Source organism: Tupaia chinensis, unplaced genomic scaffold (assembly GCF_000334495.1).
Source record: "Tupaia chinensis unplaced genomic scaffold, TupChi_1.0 Scaffold000093_1, whole genome shotgun sequence".
In the NCBI taxonomy this organism is placed as follows: Eukaryota; Metazoa; Chordata; class Mammalia; order Scandentia; family Tupaiidae; genus Tupaia; species Tupaia belangeri.
Window position 1 is genome coordinate 11,464,386 of NW_006159555.1, and position 19,686 is coordinate 11,484,071.

The 19,686-nt window shown below is 40.7% G+C and overlaps 1 pseudogene; it reads left to right on the forward strand.

Moving 5' to 3' along the window:
* Positions 1–4,021: 4,021 nt before the first annotated feature.
* On the forward strand, positions 4,022–5,062 carry LOC102473624 (serine/Arginine-related protein 53 pseudogene; annotated as a pseudogene).
* Positions 5,063–19,686: the final 14,624 nt, after the last annotated feature.

Consider the following 19,686-nt stretch of genomic DNA (forward strand, 5'->3'; position numbering starts at 1 on the left):
CAAAAAAAAAAAAAAAAAAAAAAAAAACTGAAATAAGGCTTCTTGTATGCCTAACTAAAGAAAACCTGAGATTGCAAGACAATAAATAAAAATAAATTGTTATCATTTACAAATTCTTGTCTATATGTATAAGGACTTTCCTAATGCTGTTCAAAATAAGTCAGAATTGCTGACAAGGGGACAGGCTTGAAAGTATTATTAGATTAGTTTTTTTTAAGCTATTATTTTGGAGGGCATATGTATGAGAGTCTAAACATTTCACCCAACCTCCAACCAGCACTATAATCACACAAATATAAATAAATTTACAAATAAGTGGTATTTAGGGAAAAGGAGAATATTTATTTTTAAAAAGTATTATTTAACTTTATTTATACATTTGTTTATTTATTTTAATTTGACCAGAGAGGGACAGAGCAAGAGAGAGAGAGAGAGAGAGAGAGGAGAAAGAAAGTAAGAAAACAAATCACCACGTCCGGGAATAGAACCTTAGTTAGCCATGTGGAAGTCCAGTGCCATTAACCACTGTGCCACCTGCTGGCCCCCAAGAAAAGAGGATACTTTGATAGTGTACAACACCGAGATGTAGCCTAACCTTGGGGATATTGGTATCATGAAAAGCTTTGTACAGAAAATGACATATAAGCTGAGACTTGAGGAGTGAATTAATTAGAGAACATTTTAGACAGATGGACTAATATGTATGAAGGCACAGAGTTTCCACTATAAAGATCTGAAGAAGGCAGTACAGAGTGGTGGTGAAGGGCCTAGGTTCTAAAATCAAATAGCTAGGTTTGAATGCCAGTTCTGTCTGCCATTTGCTGTATAACCTTGGAAAAGTTACATAACCTCTCTGGACCTTGGTATCCTCATTTATACCTACCTCATAGGTTGGTTGTGGAGACATAATTGTTCAATGAAAATTACCTTTTTATTATTGCAACTAGTAGGACTAGAATAAAGAAGTAGTAGAAGGTGTTAGAGAGGTAGGCAGGGCCACATACCATGGAAGTTTTCAGGCCCTATTAAAAATTTGATTCATTCTGGGCCAGCAGATGGTGTAGCAGTTATGTCACTAGGCTCCCACATGGCCTACTGCGGTTCAAGTACCAGATCCAGTGGCTTGAAACTTACACTGGGTACACATGCGTGTGTGCCCAAGATCCTGGGAAGAAAATGTAAGAGTAGGGATTGCAGCATGGCCATCCCCTTTGGGGAATGTTTTATCATTTTCTCTCTCATTGTCTCTGTCACTATCTCACCTACGAACACATGTGTACTAAGGCAAAAAAAAAAAAAAAAAAACCTCTTAATAAAAATTTTAGGACCGGCAGGTGGCATGGCAGTTAAGGTGCTGGACTCCCACATGGTCAACTGCAGTTCAAGTCCCAGACCTGGTGGCTTGCTTTCTCACTTTCCTCTTCTCTTGCTCTTTTTTTCTGTCTCTTTGGTCAAATTAAAAATAAGAATAAATAATAATAACAAATAAAATTAAATAAAGAAATAATTTTTTAAAAAAGCTTTTAAAAAATTTAGGATTCATTCTGAATGCAATGAAAAAATATCGATGAATTTTAAACAGGTGTAACATGATGAAACTTAAGTCTTAAAGCACTAATCAACAAATTTTATCCTTCTACTTCATAGTGAAAAAAAGACTATTAAACTAAATGTTTCTTTCAGGCCAACATTCTTGTCGTTTTTTCCTTTGCCTTTCAATCTTTGCATGTATGATAGTCTCTGGTAAACATTAGGTTAATTCAAAGTTTGGCCCTCATGGAGGCTTTCCTCCCCATTCCTACCTCTATGTAAGTACAGTGTGTAGTGCAAGGGGAAGTTTACTACTCTTCCCTGGGTACAGCTAGGCTATCTTCTGTCTTTTTCTGCAGGACTCCAACTGAGCTGGCTCATCCTTCTTGTCTCTCATCTACCTCTGTCAGCTTCTGTCCTGGGATCCACCTGTAATGGACAGAAACAGCCACCATAATTTGGGGTCAGGGGCGTCATTTACTGACATAATTCTAGAGGTCCAGGACTCCTTTGGTCTTGCTGTCCTTTCAGTACTCTGGGGTCACACAGGAACTTCTCAATCTCTGTGTTTTAAACATGGACCATTGGGAACCCAGCAATATTTTGGGAGTTCTACCTAGATGCTTGCCTTTGCAGAGGCTCTACCATCTCTCCTCCTCTGCCTCCATGAGCTTAGAGCATCCCCTAAGCTCATACTCTGCTGCTAAGCTAAAAGAATCAAAGATCACCCTTCTCTGCATCTGAATATTTCTGTTGCTTCCTCCCACCTCCATATCTCCACTCTTAATGAGAGGTTCTTCTTTTTATTTCATCTTCTCTGGAGGGAGTTTCCCTTCTATCTTATGTATCTTTGTTTAATTGGGGCCATATTGGTGGAATGGCTACAAAAAATAATAAAAAATTGGGTTTTTAAATATGATTGGGTTAGGACAACCATGAAAATAATCCACATCAATTTATTGTCAAATATTATCTCCCATTTAAATTATTTGGTTTATGTCCATCTCTGCCAGAATATACAAAGTCCAAGAGGGATGGGACTCTTCACTCTTCCTACTGCTGATTTCAGCCCCTAGCATAGAGTCTGTCATTCAATAAATATCTGTCTCGGGACCAGCAGTTAGCATAATGGCTATGTCGCTGAACTCCCATGTAGCCGACCATGGTTTGAGTCCCGGACCCAGGACTCACATTTACACCAGCTGCGTGTGCGTGTGTGCCCAACATCCTGAGAGGAGAATGGAGGAGAAGAGATTGTGGCATGGCCATCCCCCCCGGGGGGGGGGGATTTCTTGCTTTCTATCTCTCTGTCTCTCTCTATCTTTCTGGCGAGCGCATGTGCCCTATAGCAAAAACCTCTCAAAAAAAGTATTTGTGGAAAGAATGGAGAAATGAGATATTCAAACCAATGATGAGTGAGTTATCCTACTGGCACTGGGGTCCATTGTAGGATTTTAAGCAGAGGACTGAAGCAATGAGATTCGAGGGTTACCAAATGTCTTCAGACTGTCATGCTCATCATAAGCAGCAGTCCATATTACCCTCCCAAGCCACCCCCTAGTAACTCTCAGTACTCTGAGAGTACTGAGTATCTCTCAAATATACACACTGCAGTGGGAGATAACACTACTGTAAAATATTTGAGTCCATGAACAGCCTCCTGAGAACTAAGGAGGTGTCACACACCCAAGACTGCTTCTCCCTACCTCTCCATCCTTTCGCTGTACCCCCTCTTTCTCCCTAACACCAGGCCCTTTAGTCAGCCAAAGCAGCTGTCCACTGTAATCTGTCAGAGCATTTCAGCTGAGATCTGGATAGCCAGCCCACTCTGCTGTGATATTTGCATTTCATGCTTAATTTGTCTATAGCATTACAAATTTCATACTCCTACATTTCTACTGTTATAATCATACTATTTCAGTACTTCTCTTTTGCAAGTGAAATCAGTATTTCCATGTAAAATAAAGAAGAGAAATTGCTGGGCACCTCCCTAAAATGTTGGCGCTTGATCCAAGCCCGAGTTTAAGTTCTCAGAGTCTGGGAGCAGACATTGGTTTGTGCAGGTTTCTCAGTGTGTTTGAGTGCTGCTGTAGACTTATGTCTTGGGTCTCTTCGTGTCAGAGGATGACCTGGTTGACTTTTCCTTTTGTAAAATACAAGAAAACCTGAGATCAGACACACCATTTGGGAGTTTTCTCCTGAAATTTACCATCTCTTGTTCCCTATCCTTACAGGATTTTTGATAGAAAGCAGAGTGTGGAGGCCTCCTCACTAAAGGAGGCACCCAGAATCCTGTGACCTGGTGTCCAAAATAAAGAGCTAGCGGGCTCTGGGCCTAGTGCTCCACTCTAGAGCTGAAGCATGAGATATGTCAGGAGAGGGGCTAGAAGGAAGCAGAAGAGGTGGAACCAGGAGTTTAAACTGAAGCAAGTTCAGAGAATGCCAGTGGCACCCTAATCTGAAGAAATGTTTCCAGGTCTGTGGTTCATGCATGCTAACTAGAGGGGTGAGACTAAAGGTCCAGAGTCAGCTTATAGAAGTGGAGTGCTGGTCATCTGATACTGAAGAAGAAAGTAGAAGCAAGAGAAAAAAGAAACCTTGCAGACAATCATCTTCAAGCAGTTCTTCAGATAATAGAACATGCTGCAGACACAAAGGAGGAAGGAAATCAAGATTGAAGTCAAAATCCTGGCCAGAGGTCTTCAGCCTCATTCACCTTCTTAGAATGGAAGATGCAGGCATTGATCAAGCAGTAGCTCTTCTTAGGGGTCTAGAAGGAAACAAAGTCACTCAAGGGGCCAAGGAAAATCCTATAGAATTCAGAGGTCTAGGTCAAAAAGCAGAACCAGAAGGTCCAGGTCAAGACCTCATCCACATTCCCATAGTTAACGCATTGAAAAATCAAATCACAAGAGAACCCATAGTGATTCTAAGGATACAGAACAGCATAAACACAGAGACGAAGAGAGGAGAAGGGGAGAAGGAGGGCAAGGACAAGGAATTACACAACATCAAGCATGGGAGAATCTGGAAACATCAAAGCTGGATTGGAATATCTGCCACCAGCTGAACAGGCCAAAGCCAGACTATAACTATTTCTTGAAGCTTCTGTAAAAGCTGATGAAGCTTTAAAAGCCAAAGAAGAAATAAAGAAGCAAAGAGAAGAAAAGAAGATCAAGCTACCCTGGTAGAAAAGTAAAAAGAGTAAAAGAAATTGAAGCTGTTGAAAGTGATCCTTTTGTTCAGCAGACATTCAGATCAAGAACTCAGGAAGACAGTAGAACCTAGTGAAGTGAAGCATGCAACTTTAGCATCAGAACCAGCATCAGTAGTTGCCAACTTGCCCAATTCTGAAAAAGAAATAGATCCTAGCAGCATCCCTACTGCTTTCAAGTACCAAGATGACAATTCTTTGGCCCATCCAAATTTGTTCATTGAGAAAGCTGATGCTGAGGCAAAGTGGTTCAAGAGATTAATTGCTCTAGGAGAGGAAAGACTAATGGGCAGTCACGTGGCTTATATACATATATAATTGAATTGACAATAACATTAGGTTTTTAAATCTCAATATTAACTTTTTACTCTTAGAAAAGAATTTAGCTGATTATATAAAAAGATAATTTTATTTCATTTTTCTCTCACGTGGGCTTGCATATTTGTTCATTTGAACTGTACCAAACATTGTGAATATTAAAACTAGTGTAGGGCCAGCAAGTGGTGTGGTGTTAAGGTATTGGATCCCACATGGCTGACTCACGGTTGGAGTCCTGGACCTGGTGGCTTGAAAATCACACCAGGCGTGTGTGCATGGGTATCCAAAGTCCTGAGAAGAGACTGGAGAAGGAATTGTGGCATGACCATCTCCCCCATGGGGGGTGATTTCTCACTTTCTTTCTCTCTCTGTCTCCAGTGAGATAATCATAAACATATCAGTGTTTAAAGAAAAAAAAGGAAGCAAAAGAATCTCAAGTGCATTTTTATAAAGATCAGGGACATTTACCTGGAATTTGTGAAGATTTATAGTAATTGTATGACTTATGGTATAGAATCTTGCTATCAGGGAACTGACATTTCAAAGCAAGACAATAGAGAAGCTGACAAATTTTTAGATGGGGTCAGGGACACAGAGGAGAAATGGCCCAATGACCTTTTTGATTTTTTCAATTTTATAACTCTAATCTTTTTATTTAATGTGAATGAGAGATAAACATTTGTTTTATTATTTTAATTTTTTTAATTTAATACATCCTATCATTACACATCACTTGGCTTGTAAAGTGAATGTACCCAACATGAATACACTTCACACCAGTCTAGTTGAGGATACTATATGCATTATCATCAAGAGGTAAAAATCCAATCTGTGTACCATAAATGTCTTGCCTCTCCATTTTCTCTCCTTTATTTCTCTCCTCACACTTGCCCACTTCTCCCACCCTCTTTCCTGTCTCCAGTATCCATAACCGTTTTCCATATTTCCATAACCTCTAATATAACTCTAACCTTAAAACCTAAAAATGAGTCATAAACTTGTTTCAGTGTCTGAAGGGTGAAGATTACATTGGGAAACTGCATACCAATTTGAGATCTATCTAGGTGAGAACCCAGCCTGCGAAGACACTAATGGAAACTGGAAAAGAAGAGGCGAAACTCTTGACCTGTAGAACTCAGCATTAACTTATTTCAAGGCTATCTGGGAAGAGACTGGCTTTGTGTCTGAGACCTGTGTTGTAGGGCAGGGGCAGCTATTTCCCCCAGAAAACACCTGAGGGTGAGAAGACAACAATGAGAACCTGGGGCTTCTCTCTACCTGCGGAACCTTCTCTCTAGTCTTCAGGTATCTGACATGTTCTCAGTATTTAATCCAGCTTCAATCTATCTTTGCTTGCTTTTCAGCCCTCCTTTATCTCATACCTTCAAAGATGACCTGTACTAAGTGAGTTCAGAATGCCTTTATGTGATATTCTTTCTCATTGCTGCCATCCTTATGAGCTGTCTGCAACCCCAAACCATGCCCTAATGTCAGGAAACCTAGCCCACTTTTCTCATATTGAAGCAGCAAGAGCTCCAAGGATATTGTATGAGATTCAAGGATAGAAAAGAGATTGGGCATGATGACTTTGATCTCTTCCAATCCTCAGGTTCTGCAAGGGACAAATGGGTAACTCTCAGTATCTGTATTTCTCTAGGATCCTAATTATGAAATGCAAGGGAAAGGTGTGTTATAAAACCTTTTAGTTGGTTTCACCAATAGTTTAGTAACCTAACATAACCACTGTTGACTAGGTGCCTGGGACAAAATAGTTGCTCAGGAAATGTGTGCTGAATAAACTATGTACAAACATATGCTAAGGCTGGGTCAGCAGATGACATAGTGATGACATCACTGGACTCCCACATGGCCAACTTCAGTTCAAGCTCCAGACCCAGTGGCTTCAAACTCACGCCAGGCATGTGTACATGTGTGCCCAAGATTCCAGAAGGAGAACAGAGAAGAAAGGATTGTGGCGTGACCATGCCTTCTGGGGGTGATTTCTCGCTTTCTGTGTTTCTCTGTCTCTATGTCCCTCCAGCAAGCGCATGCACCCTATAGCAAAAAATTCTCAAAAAACTATACTAAGGCAATTTAAAATAAATATTAGTAATGAGATTGTGTATCATTTTCTATTTTTCCACATTTTGGTACAGTAGTATTAGTTATGTAATAATAAATAAAATAATCTTTTCCTCAAATATTTTACAATTCATTAATATGTTTTTAAATAGGGACCAGTAGATGGCATAGCAGTTATGTTGCTGGACTCCCACATAGTCAACTGCGGTTTGAGTCCTGGATCCGGCAGCTTAAAACTCATGCCAGGTGCATGTGCATGTGTGCCCAAAATCCCAGGGGAGAATGTAGGAGAAGGGACTGCAGCGTGGCCACCCAACTTGGTGAGTGATTCTCACTTACTATCTCTCTGTCTCTGTCTCTCTAAGAGCACACATGCCCTATAGCAAAAATCTCTCTCTCTAAAAAGAAGGAAGAATATGTTTTAAAATAAAGTACATAAGTATATACTTAAATACTTCTATTAAAAATGAATAGTGGGACCAGCAGATGGCATAATGGTTATGTTGCTAGACTCCCATGTAGTCAACCATGGTTAGAGTTGTGGACTCTGTGGTTTAAAACTCACACTGGTACAGGTGCATGCATGCCCAAGATCCCAAGAAGAGAGTGGATGAGAAGGGATTGCATTGTGGCCATCCCCCTGCCCCTCAAGGGTGATTTTTCGCTTTCTGTCTCTGTCTCTGTCTCTCTGGTAAGCACATGTGCCCTATAGCAACGAACCTCTTTCAAAAACTAACTTGTTCAAGAATATAATTCCTTTTGAGATAGAGTTAGATTCACTTATAGGTAAACAGTGTAAATACCCCAAAAGGAGGTCACTATGTTTTTCTTTTTAATGAAGTCTCTGTCTTTTCCCTATGGTATGATTAATGTATAATATACACCCCTTTTACATGTCTCTAAAGAATTCATGACATCTTGCTAATAAGGCAGAAGCTTGGGATATTGAGCACACAGACAGGATAAGAACCAAGATGGAGTCACAGTGGCTAAGTTTTTACAGCCAAAAGCTGGCTGCATTGAGACTCAGAGCAGCTGTAGCTATGGGCAACAGTTTCTAATCTATAACTATATTCTGACCAGAAATACGGGACTCTATTATCTGCTGACCCCACAAAGAACAGGATAATAAATCACTCAGACTACCATGTAACCATTTTCTAAAGCCACTTTCTTATCAGAAAGCCAGCCCATTGCTCAGACACAGATAAAAGCCCCTTGTCTCCACTCTTCAGCAACCCATTTGGGCCTACTTCCATTGCAATGGAAGCTTTTTCTCCATCCCTAATAAATTCCACTCTCCTCTCCTCTCTGCGTCCACATCTCTAATTCTTTATGAGCATAGGACCTGAATCTACATGGGTGTTAGGTCTAATCACCCAATACTCCTACCTTACTTTTACCATGAGATGAGTCTTTGGCCCTCACCCAAGAGTATAAGCTTCATGAGGGTAGAAACTCCTTTTTTGTTCATCACTATATCCCTAGCATCAAGAACCATGCCAGATAAATGGTAGTCACTTAATAAATAAATCATGAGTAAGTGAATAAACATCTGTACACACTATTATCCAAAGGCAAAAACACTAAAGCAATCAAGTGGAGACAATGAGAATATACTACACAAATTTTCTTAAGGATTAATCATGGCTGGAACCAGTAGATGGTGTAATGATTACATTGCTGGACTCCCACATAGTAGACCGCGGTTTGAGTCCCAGACCCACTGGTTTAAAACTCAAGCAAGGCACATGTGAATGCATGCCCAAAATCCCAAGAAGAGAAGGAGGAGAAGGGGTTGAGCCATGGTCATGCCCCCCACCCCCCCCCAGGGGATGATTTCTCACTTTCTGTCTCTGTCTCTCCAGCAAATGCATGTACCCTATAGCAAAAATCTCTTTTAAAACAAGAAAAAACTCTCTTAAAAAAAGGATTAATCATGGCTAACATTATTAAGTAAACATACTAGGCCCTTCGATAAGCATTTGATATGTAAAAGAACTATTGCTGTAGAACCAGCAGGTAGTGTAGTGGTTAAGGCACTGGACTCCCATATGACTGACTAAAGTTTGAGTACCACATTTGGCTTGGAAAATCACACAAGGCACATGTGTGTGCATACCCAAAATCCTGAGAGTAGAATGGAGAAGGAAGTGCAGCATGGCCATCCCTCTGGGCAATGATTTCTCACTTTCCTTCTCTCTGTCTCTCTCTGGCAAGCACACATGCCCTATGGGGAAAAACAAAACAAAACAAAAATAAAAACAAAATCTATGATATAGACCCTGTTATTTATTTATTTATTTAAGCCTAGAGAAGGGGCCAGCAGGTGGCATAATGGTTAAGGCACTGGACTCCCACATGGTGGACTACAGTTTGAGTCCCAGACCTGGCAGCTTGCTTTCTCACTTTCTCTCTCTCTCTCTGGTGAGCTCATGTGCCCTATAGCAAATAAAATAACAATAAATACAATCAAATAAATAATTTTAAAATTATTCTAATAAAAAGTTTGAAAAAAACAATTTAGAGAGGTTAGTATTGTTATTAGGTACTTACATATGATATCTTTTTTTAATTTAGCAAAGCAGGAACCATATTTATGAGTTATTCTTCACAGTACAATTAAAGAGTAAGACAATGTTCGAGTTCTCATTATTTGGATTCTCAACACATACAATGAGCAAGCAAAAGAGCTACAATGAGGATTTTGATACCTCAATTATAGCATGTGGCCAAAGCAGCTCAATTTCCTCCCAGAAGGAAAATACAAACATCTGTAGTAATGTTGCCATGTCACAAGACTGTGGTGGGGAGAGTTAATAAGTTGATTACAAAATTCTTTGTAAATAGAGTGCAGCAGAAATGCAAAACATCTACAACAACCGTAATTAGTTCTAATCATTATCTCTATTCTGTGTGCAGCTGTCTCTCAAAATTCATTTGGGAGTTTAATCACCCTATCTCAATAAAGAAAGTAACCTCCCTCTTTCTCAGACCCTACTGAGATGTGTCCCTCATACCCCTAGCTGCTCCCTCACCCCACTTCCATGTCCCGCCCCCATCCTTCCTACTGCCAGGTGATTAGCAAAGTCTAAATGCTGACATTCTTAGGGGGAAAAAAAGAAACACAAGCCTTTTTAAATCACTGGCTTTTGGGGCCAGCAGGTGGCCTGGTGGTTAAGGTGCTGGACATTCCCACATGGACGACCATGGTTCAAGTCCCAGACCTGGTGGCTTGCTTTCTCACTTTCCCTCTCTCTCTCTGTGTGTCTCTCTCTGGTCAAATTAAAATAAATGAATGAATAAATAAAATTAAGTAATTTTTAAAAATCTGGCTTTCAAATAAAATTGGGCACAAGGGCATAGAAAAGTATACAGACCTTTCAAAATGCCACTCCCACCCTCCCCTTCATAGACCTTTTAAAACACAACTCCCTGCTCTCCCCTACATGCACATCAGTATGCCATCAATTGAATGGATCAGTGTGATGGTTCTGAGATACCTAGGTGGTCCAGATCTCATCAAACTATATTATGGGGACAAGCAGGTGGCATAGTGGCTAAGGCACTGGATTCCAACATGCTTGACCATGGTTTGAGCCCTGAATACAACAGCTTGAAAATGTGTGCATGTGTTCCCCAAATCCCAAGAGGAAAATGGAGGAGAAGGGATTTGAGCATGGCCATTCCCCCTGGGGAGTACTTTCTCATTTTCCTTTTCTCTGTCTCCTTCCGGCAATTCTGGCAAGCGCACATGCTCTACGGCAATAACCTAAAGGAAAAACAAAACAAAACACTCTAGCAAACAAAAACCTATTTTATGAAGGTAGAAAAGTTTGAAATAGCCCTACAGGCAAACTGTTGATGAAATTATGGGCCATCCCATATGAATTCAAACTGCTTCTGATTCTTTCCTGACTCTCTCTCTGTGTGTCTCTCTCTGGTCAAATTAAAATAAATGAATGAATAAATAAAATTAAGTAATTTTTAAAAATCTGGCTTTCAAATAAAATTGGGCACAAGGGCATAGAAAAGTATACAGACCTTTCAAAATGCCACTCCCACCCTCCCCTTCATAGACCTTTTAAAACACAACTCCCTGCTCTCCCCTACATGCACATCAGTATGCCATCAATTGAATGGATCAGTGTGATGGTTCTGAGATACCTAGGTGGTCCAGATCTCATCAAACTATATTATGGGGACAAGCAGGTGGCATAGTGGCTAAGGCACTGGATTCCAACATGCTTGACCATGGTTTGAGCCCTGAATACAACAGCTTGAAAATGTGTGCATGTGTTCCCCAAATCCCAAGAGGAAAATGGAGGAGAAGGGATTTGAGCATGGCCATTCCCCCTGGGGAGTACTTTCTCATTTTCCTTTTCTCTGTCTCCTTCCGGCAATTCTGGCAAGCGCACATGCTCTACGGCAATAACCTAAAGGAAAAACAAAACAAAACACTCTAGCAAACAAAAACCTATTTTATGAAGGTAGAAAAGTTTGAAATAGCCCTACAGGCAAACTGTTGATGAAATTATGGGCCATCCCATATGAATTCAAACTGCTTCTGATTCTTTCCTGACTAGAATGGAAAAGAATGCTTTCATCAGATCACTGACAACACATCGAGTACCTGAAGACATATCTATCTGCTCCAGCAATTAGACCATCTCTTTCACAGTAGCTACAATTGCAGTGACTACTTGAGCCTGTTTAAGTCTGCAGTAGTCTTCAGTCATTCCCCAGGATCCATCCAGGGATATAATGTTGTTTCTGATTTATTCTCTTGCCTAGAAGAGGAGAGAAGGTGAGGGGACAGTTTCAAAGGTTTCTACTTGGCTCCCTCTCTATGATATCTTTTACCCCATGGGCTAAGGACACAATATGAGAATTAATCTAACATCCAAGTATATCAGTGCAATCAGGAACAGGAAACTGGGTGCATGCACAAAGCAAGCGGACCAACTCTCTGCCAAACTTCAGCCATGACTTCATTTATTACCTGTCTCCTCCCTGTGGGCTCCCCCCCACCACCCCTCAACACACAGTTTATTAGAACTAAGATGAAGCTTTGGGTCTCCACATATCAATGTCAGCTCAGACTGCAGGTCTAAAAGACCTCAAAATGTCAAATTTTCCCTTCTCCTTCCAAGTGAACATCCACAAGTCCCTTTGGGAAAAGAACTAGGGGAATCATCACAGCATCTAGTATTTGCCAAAGTCTTGCCACCTATTTTTCCCCTACAGATATCATGCACTATCACTATCTCCACAAGTCCCTGTAGCTCCACAAGTCCCTCTTGGCTGCCCCTCAAACCTTGAAGGACATTATAGCTGAAGCCCATTGTACTTAAGGAAATTAATGAGCCCAGCTCTGTGACCACTCCCCCTACAATTAGCCTTAACTGCAAAGAAGAGCCACCACTATGATGCTAGTGTTGCTTGCCAGTACTTTCCTAGTTGCCTGTGTGAATGGCGTGTCAGCCTATGGAAGCTAATCAACTGGTATGTTTTGTGGCCTTGCATAATATAGCTATTCTTGCTTATCCACTTTCCTCAACCTCTTTATTCCTTCTACCATCTGTCAGGATAACTCAGGCATTTCTACATCACTCAGTATTGGCCATTACTTTCTTCAGGCCTCTAAGAACCTCCACCTAGAGTTCTTGCCAGTTGTTTTTTTGTTTTGTTTTGTTTTGTTTTTTTTTTTAAAGAAAGATTTTTGTTTTGGTATAGGGACAGAGAGACAGAAAGTGAGAAATCACCCTCTGGGGGATGGCCACGCCACAATCTCTTCTCCTCCATTCTCCTCTTGAGATTTTGGGCATGCATGCACATGTGTCCAGTGTGAATTTCAAGCCTCTGGGTCCAGAACACAAACCACGGTTGGCCATGTGGGAATCCAGCAACGTAATCATTATGCCGTCTGCTAATCCTCAAGGATATTAAATCCTGTGTCACAAAAATTTATCCACAAGTCAACAAATTCTTGACTGGCTATTCTTATACCAGCATCCTTTGTTAGAGCACCCTCAAAATACAATCCCATGTGTGCCACCTTGATTCTGCTAATAGGCGCTAGCAAATTCTGTTAGTTCTTTCAGTGTATAGCATCTTTTCCTTCTTACAAGGTCCAGAACTTCCCAGCCAGGCTGTGCTGGTATTTAATCCTTAATTATTGGCTTATCAGTTAGAAGAGAAGATAGGGCTCCCAAGAGGGCTGCCTATTGCATTTTCCAAGGTTACCTCCAGTGAAATCTTTAGCAACTGCACCATGATTGTGTACCAGGGACTATCTGTGCTCCACATATCACTCAAGAGGGAATAATCTTTGCCACCAGGCAATGGGTGAACCATACCAAGAATACTCTAGACACCTGTTTTCTTGGACCATGTGTATGGTTGGACCATCTAACAAGCAGATGTCAAGATGAAATTAGATACACAAGAAATCTGTGATGTGGGCAGGATGAATTCCTGTGAGGAAAAATGGGAAGGGAATCAAAGAAGGTTGGGAGAGCTATCAGAACATGGTGCAGATCTGACCCCTGTATGGGGAGAGAAGAAAAGAAAGAAGATTAGTTAGGAAGAGCCTTAGACTGCCAGGCAGTTCTAAGAAATTTTCAGCAAGGCCATGGAACTTCTCAAGCCAAAGTAGTTTTCAAAGGAATCCTACATTTCACAGGAATAGGCTTGCCATAGTATCCCTGCTGCAATCACTTGCTGGCTGAAAATGGTCCATGGCAATTGTGGCCTTAGTGCAAATGCAGTGAATTCAGAATGCAGCAGCTAGGTTGCCAATTGGTTTCACTGCAGTAATAGATAAAAAAAGAGCTGTCAATCAATTTAGGCTTCAGGAGGAGATCTGCATATTTCCACAGCCATCACTACATCTTGCAGGATTATTTTAAGGATTAAATAAAGTATGTAAAATATTTAACTTTATCTAGCAAATACCAAGTACTTAACATATGAAATTTTTTAAGGGAGATTTTTGCTATAGGGCATGTGTGCTCACTGGAGAGACAGAGAGACCAAAAGTGAGAAACCACTACCCAAGAGGGATGGCCACACTGCTATCCCTTTTCCTCTTGATATTTTGGGCACTCACGCACACATGCCCGGCATAAATTTTTTTCTTTTGGAGAGATTTTTGCTATAGGGCGCGTGTGCTTGCCAGACAGACAGAGAGAGACATTAGAGACAGAAAGCGAGAAATCACCCCCCAGGGGGGATGGTCACGCCGCAATCCCTTCTCCTCCATTCTCCTCTCGGGATCTTGGACATGCACGCACACGCACTCGGCGTGAGTTTTAAGCCACCGGGTCTGGGACACGAACCGCGGTCGACTACGTGGGAGTCCAGCGACATAGCCATTACACTAACTGCTGGTTCCCCTGGCATACGTTTTAAGCCGCCAAGTCCAGGACTCCTACCATGGTTGACTGACTACACAGGAGTCCAACAATGTAACCATCATGCCATCAGCTGATCCCTAGCACATAAATGTTGTTAGTTGTTGGTATTATAATAATTATTAATGGTAGTAGTTTACTGGTCTGCCTCATTGAGAAAGCATTATTTTATTGTCTTACCATTTAGAAGTGATCTCCTTAACATCTTTTTTTTTCTTTTTTGGAGAGATTTTTGCTGTAGGGCGTGTGTGCTTGCCAGAAAGACAGAGACAGAGACAGAAAGTGAGAAATCACCCCTCAGGGGGGATGGCCACGCCACAATCCCTTTTCCTCCATTCTCCTCTCGGGATCTTGGGCATGCATGCACATGCACTAGGCGTGAGTTTAAGCCACTGGGTCTGGGACTTGAACCGCGGTTGACTACATGGGAGTCCAGTGACATAGCCATTACTGCTGGTCCCTCTCCTTAATATCTTGACAGCTTCATGGTCAAAACCAATAGAAATAGATTCCTTCTATGCTGCTCATCATAGAAGGTGCATTAAAAAATGCTAACATAATTTCAACTTCTGGCCTATAAGACAGATCTTTTTGTAAGTGTTTGACACTACTCCTCTAGTAAGATTCCATATCCGTGGGGCTGGCAGGTGGCATGGTGGTTAAGGTACTGAACTCCCACATGGTCGACCATAGTTCAAGTCCTGGACTTAGAAGCTTGCTTTCTATCTCTTTATAGCCAAAGTGAAAAATAATGATGCCAAATTAAATTAAATACATAATTCTTTTTTTAAAATGTTGAAAAGAAAAAGATTCCATACTCACTTCCATTCAAAGATGTTGATTTGCTATTTTACAGGTTTATAGGCAGAATTTTAGATTAATAATAGCTAATATTTTAAATATTACAAATCATACCTCTACATGGAGTCATTCTTTGGCAACATGTGAAAATACCATAAAATATACAAAAATTAAGAAATACTAACATAATTTTGATTATGATGATGAAGTCTGTGCTTTAAGAAATGGCATTTAGTTATAGAATTCAAGGGGACTGGTCTTACAGAGATGAGGCGGGGAAGCCATTTTAGAATCGATTGACCTAAGACAGTGTGAAGTCATGAAAATCCAGACTAGGGTGATAGTGTTTGTAACAAAGAGGGAAAAAAGATGAGAAACATTCAGAAGAAAAAATTTTCAGAAATTAGAAATTAATGTGATCTAATGAATAACAAAGAGAAATGAAACAAAGGGGAAAGTTCCCAAATCCTAAGAAAGAAGGTGGTTCAGTTGGGAGGGTGAATTTTTTTTTTACATGTAAACACTGTACATCTCCATAGCATATGAAATAAATCTTCCCAGCCTGAATACACTGCATTATCGGTCCAGTGTATGATAATGTGTTGTTGTTTTTCTTTAATCTGCCTATCAATTCTTTTCCTCTCTTCTAACAGCAACCCTTTCTTCTGGAGAGTTTCCCTTGCTCCACTCCCTGCAGTTCTCATGGGGCTCCAATTATAGTACCCACTTCCTTGTCACGGGGTGGACATGAGACCCAGACCTAGTCAACTGTGGTGTCTCATCCTTCTGGTCACAGTGGCTGTCTCAGTAATGAGCATGTGATGTAAATCAGTGACCTTCCCTTAGATTTTATATGCAGATGCTAAGAGAGATGTTTTCTTTCCTCTGGGGCTACTAAACGGGGATGACATAATCCTGAAACTACTCCCCTATTCCCTCTGTCCTTTTGTTGTATGAAAGAAGCCAAATTGCAGCAGGTTTGAAAGGGGCCACACAGAAACAAAAGTCAGACCTAAGAAATAGTAAATTTTGAGAACCTACATTCACCTCCACCCCTGACATCCCAATTATATAAACCTTTGCTTAAATTTGCTTTAGTCGAATTTGTTTGAATTGGGTTTCTGTCATCTGTAGGTGAAAGAGAGTTCAGATATATGAGAATAGGATTGATTTGATGAGTAAAATTGAGGTTATAGAAAGAATAGTAAAAGGAATAAATAAGAAAGCCTGTATTTCCCAAACCAACAGACATCATACACTGTACATCAATGAATATACCACCCTCACTATGTACACATGGCTACAGGTTTAAAGACAGAATTGTGTAAAAGGTATAGCAATGGTTGTAAAATCTGGATTTTAGCATGGAGAATTTTATAATCTTGGGTACTATAATAACTGGCATTTAATGAGTACATACTTTATGCCAAGCATTATGCTATGAGTTTTACATGCAATGTTTTACTTAGTCACCATTCCATACTCAAAGAAGAGACTGAGACTCAGATATATTAAGAAACCTTTCTCGGGGACCAGCAGTTAGCATAATGGCTATGTCACTGGACTCCCACGTAGTCCACTGCGGTTCGCGTCCCGAACCCGGTGGCTTAAAACTCATGCCGGGCGCGTGTGCGTGTGTGCCCAAGATCCCGAGAGGAGAATGGAGAAGGGATTGCAGCATGACCATCCCCCCTGGGGAGTGATTTCTTGCTTTCTGTCTCTCTCTGTCTGTCTGGCGAGCGCACGCACCCTATAGCAAAAACCTCTAAAAAAAAAAAAGAAAGAAAAAGAAAGAAAGCTTTCCCAAGGGCACATGTCTACTAACTGCAGTTTGGGGATCTTTTCTCTGACTTTAGAACCCAGGCTCTTTTCCACTGTATTATACAGCCCCAATTGTGCCGATTTGTGTCTATTACATGAAGCTAAAATGTTTTTGAAATCCAAAGATGCAATCTTACTAACATTCATAATCCTCTATTCACTAGAGTTCTTAAAAACTATTGAATAAATAAGAATATTTGTTTTTCAGATAATAAAAAATTCTGGTTATATTCAATACCTTTCAGGACTAAATTATGGAACTTCAACTCCCTCTTAAGTCTAATATTAATAATTGTACACAGGCGGGGCAAACTGATTTGCTATAAATGGTAATCTTGAGTAGAGGTTCCAGAGCACAAAGGTCCATAGTTATATAGGTATCTCCTGGAGAATTTTGTACCCTCTTTTGTTTATTAGAATCCACAACAGCCTGAAAAGTAGACAGTTTCCTTTGCCCTGACCTTTGTAATCATTTTGTCCAGGATATCTAAACAATGTAAAATGAAAAAAAAAAAAAAAACTACTAAGGTCTCAATATATAGATTATGATAAAGGTCTTTATTTTCTTCTCTCTCCAAGACACTTAGTATAAGTCCTGATGTCACTTGTAATCTCAATGAGAGCAATTTCCATATAAGAATCCATTAAGTCAGTGGAAAACCTTGGCTAAGTGTGATGTGCCCACCAAGTCCTTCTAATGTGCACATTTATCATGCTGCTAGATATTGGCAGGATACATCTCAGAATTTCCCATTAGCTCCTAAAACCAATCTACTCTAGTCTCTGCCACTAACCCCTCCACCAAAATTGATCTTGCCAAATCCGCAGTAACATCCATGTTGCTTAAGCCAATGAATATTTTAAAAGGTTCGTCATTATGGAACTCAGCAACAGTTCCAGAGTTGGTCACCTCTTGCTCTGCTCTTCTGCCTTCTGGCTCCCTGCTTTGCTTTCCTTCAGCTTTCATGCTCTTCTGGTTCTTTATACTTTCTGTCCAGTCACTTTTTCAGTCTCTTTTCTTTTCTTTTTAAGAGATTTTTTTGCCGGAGGACATGTGCTCACCAGAGAGAGAAAGAGAAAGAGACAGAATAGTGAGAGGAAAAGGGAGAAATCACCCTCTAGAGGGAAATGGCCATGCCGCAATCCCTTCTCCTTCCAGGATCTTGGGCATGCACACACACTTACCCAAGATACTGGGCCTGGGACTCAAAGCATGGTCAGCTATGTAAGAGTCCAGTGACATAACCGCTATGCCATCTGCCTGCCCCTCAATCTCTCTTCAAGATTTTATTTTCCTTTTCTGCTCCCTTAAAATAATTTAACCTTGGTCTCCTTCCGTGTCTATCCACTCTCCTGGGATGATCTCATTTCTGTCTACTCTATTCAATCAACAAAAGGTGCATTGCCCACTTACTACATGCCAGGCAATGTTCTGGAATGAGGGAATGCATCAAGAATAAAAAGACAAAGACCCCTGACATAAATATCCCTGAAGCATAAATTCTCTCTATTCAAGTGCCATCTTGAGCAGGATGCCTTTCCTTAGTGTCTCTACAAAACTGTAAGAATATTCTGATTGGGGCCAACAGGTGATGTGGTATTTAAAGCACTGAACTTCCACATGGCCAACCACAGTTCAAGTCCCACATCCAGTGGCTTGAAAATCACACCAGGTGAATGTGTCTATGTGCCAAAAATTCCTAGGGGAAAATGGAGAAGGAATTATGGCATGGTCATCCTCTCTATGGGGTGATTTTTCACTTTCCCCTTTCTCTGTTTCTCTTTGGTGAGTGCAAGCATCCTATGGCAAAAATCTGAAAGAAAAAATAATAGTATTATCTTTATGATACTTAATCACAACATGCTGTAATTGTTGATGTACTTGAATGCAGAGGTAGGTCTAATTTTTATGAGCACTGAAGCTTATGCAATTTGGTCATGTGTGTGTGTGAGCAGGCCTTTTTTTTTTTTCTTTTTGAGAGATTTTTGCTATAGGTCACATGTGCTCGCCAGAGAGACAGAGAGACAGAAAGCAAGAAATCACCCCCCAGAGAGAATGGCCACACTGGAATCCCTTCTCCTCCAGTCTCCTCTTGGGATTTTGGGCATGCAGGCACAAATATCCGGTGTGAGTTTTAAGCCGCTGGGTCCAGGAATCAAAATGAGGTTGACTACATGGGAGTCCAGCGACATAACCATTATGCCATCTGCTGGTCCCATGGAGAGGCCTTTTTAAGGGAAAATATTACTAGTTAAGCCCTTCCCAGGACCTTAGGAGGAGCTTGTGCAAGTCACTTCACAGTAAACCTACTTTCATTTACCTGTCTTTCCCACTGGACTATGAATTTTTCCTTTCTAAACTCTGGCTTTATAGCCATACTCCATACCAACTCAGAGTCTCTTCTTCCATGTCAATTCCTTTTTAGCTGCTTGCTCACAAAGGCCACTACAGAACATGAATCTCACCCACGAGCCAGATCAACCTGTCTTCTCTTGTGAGTAACA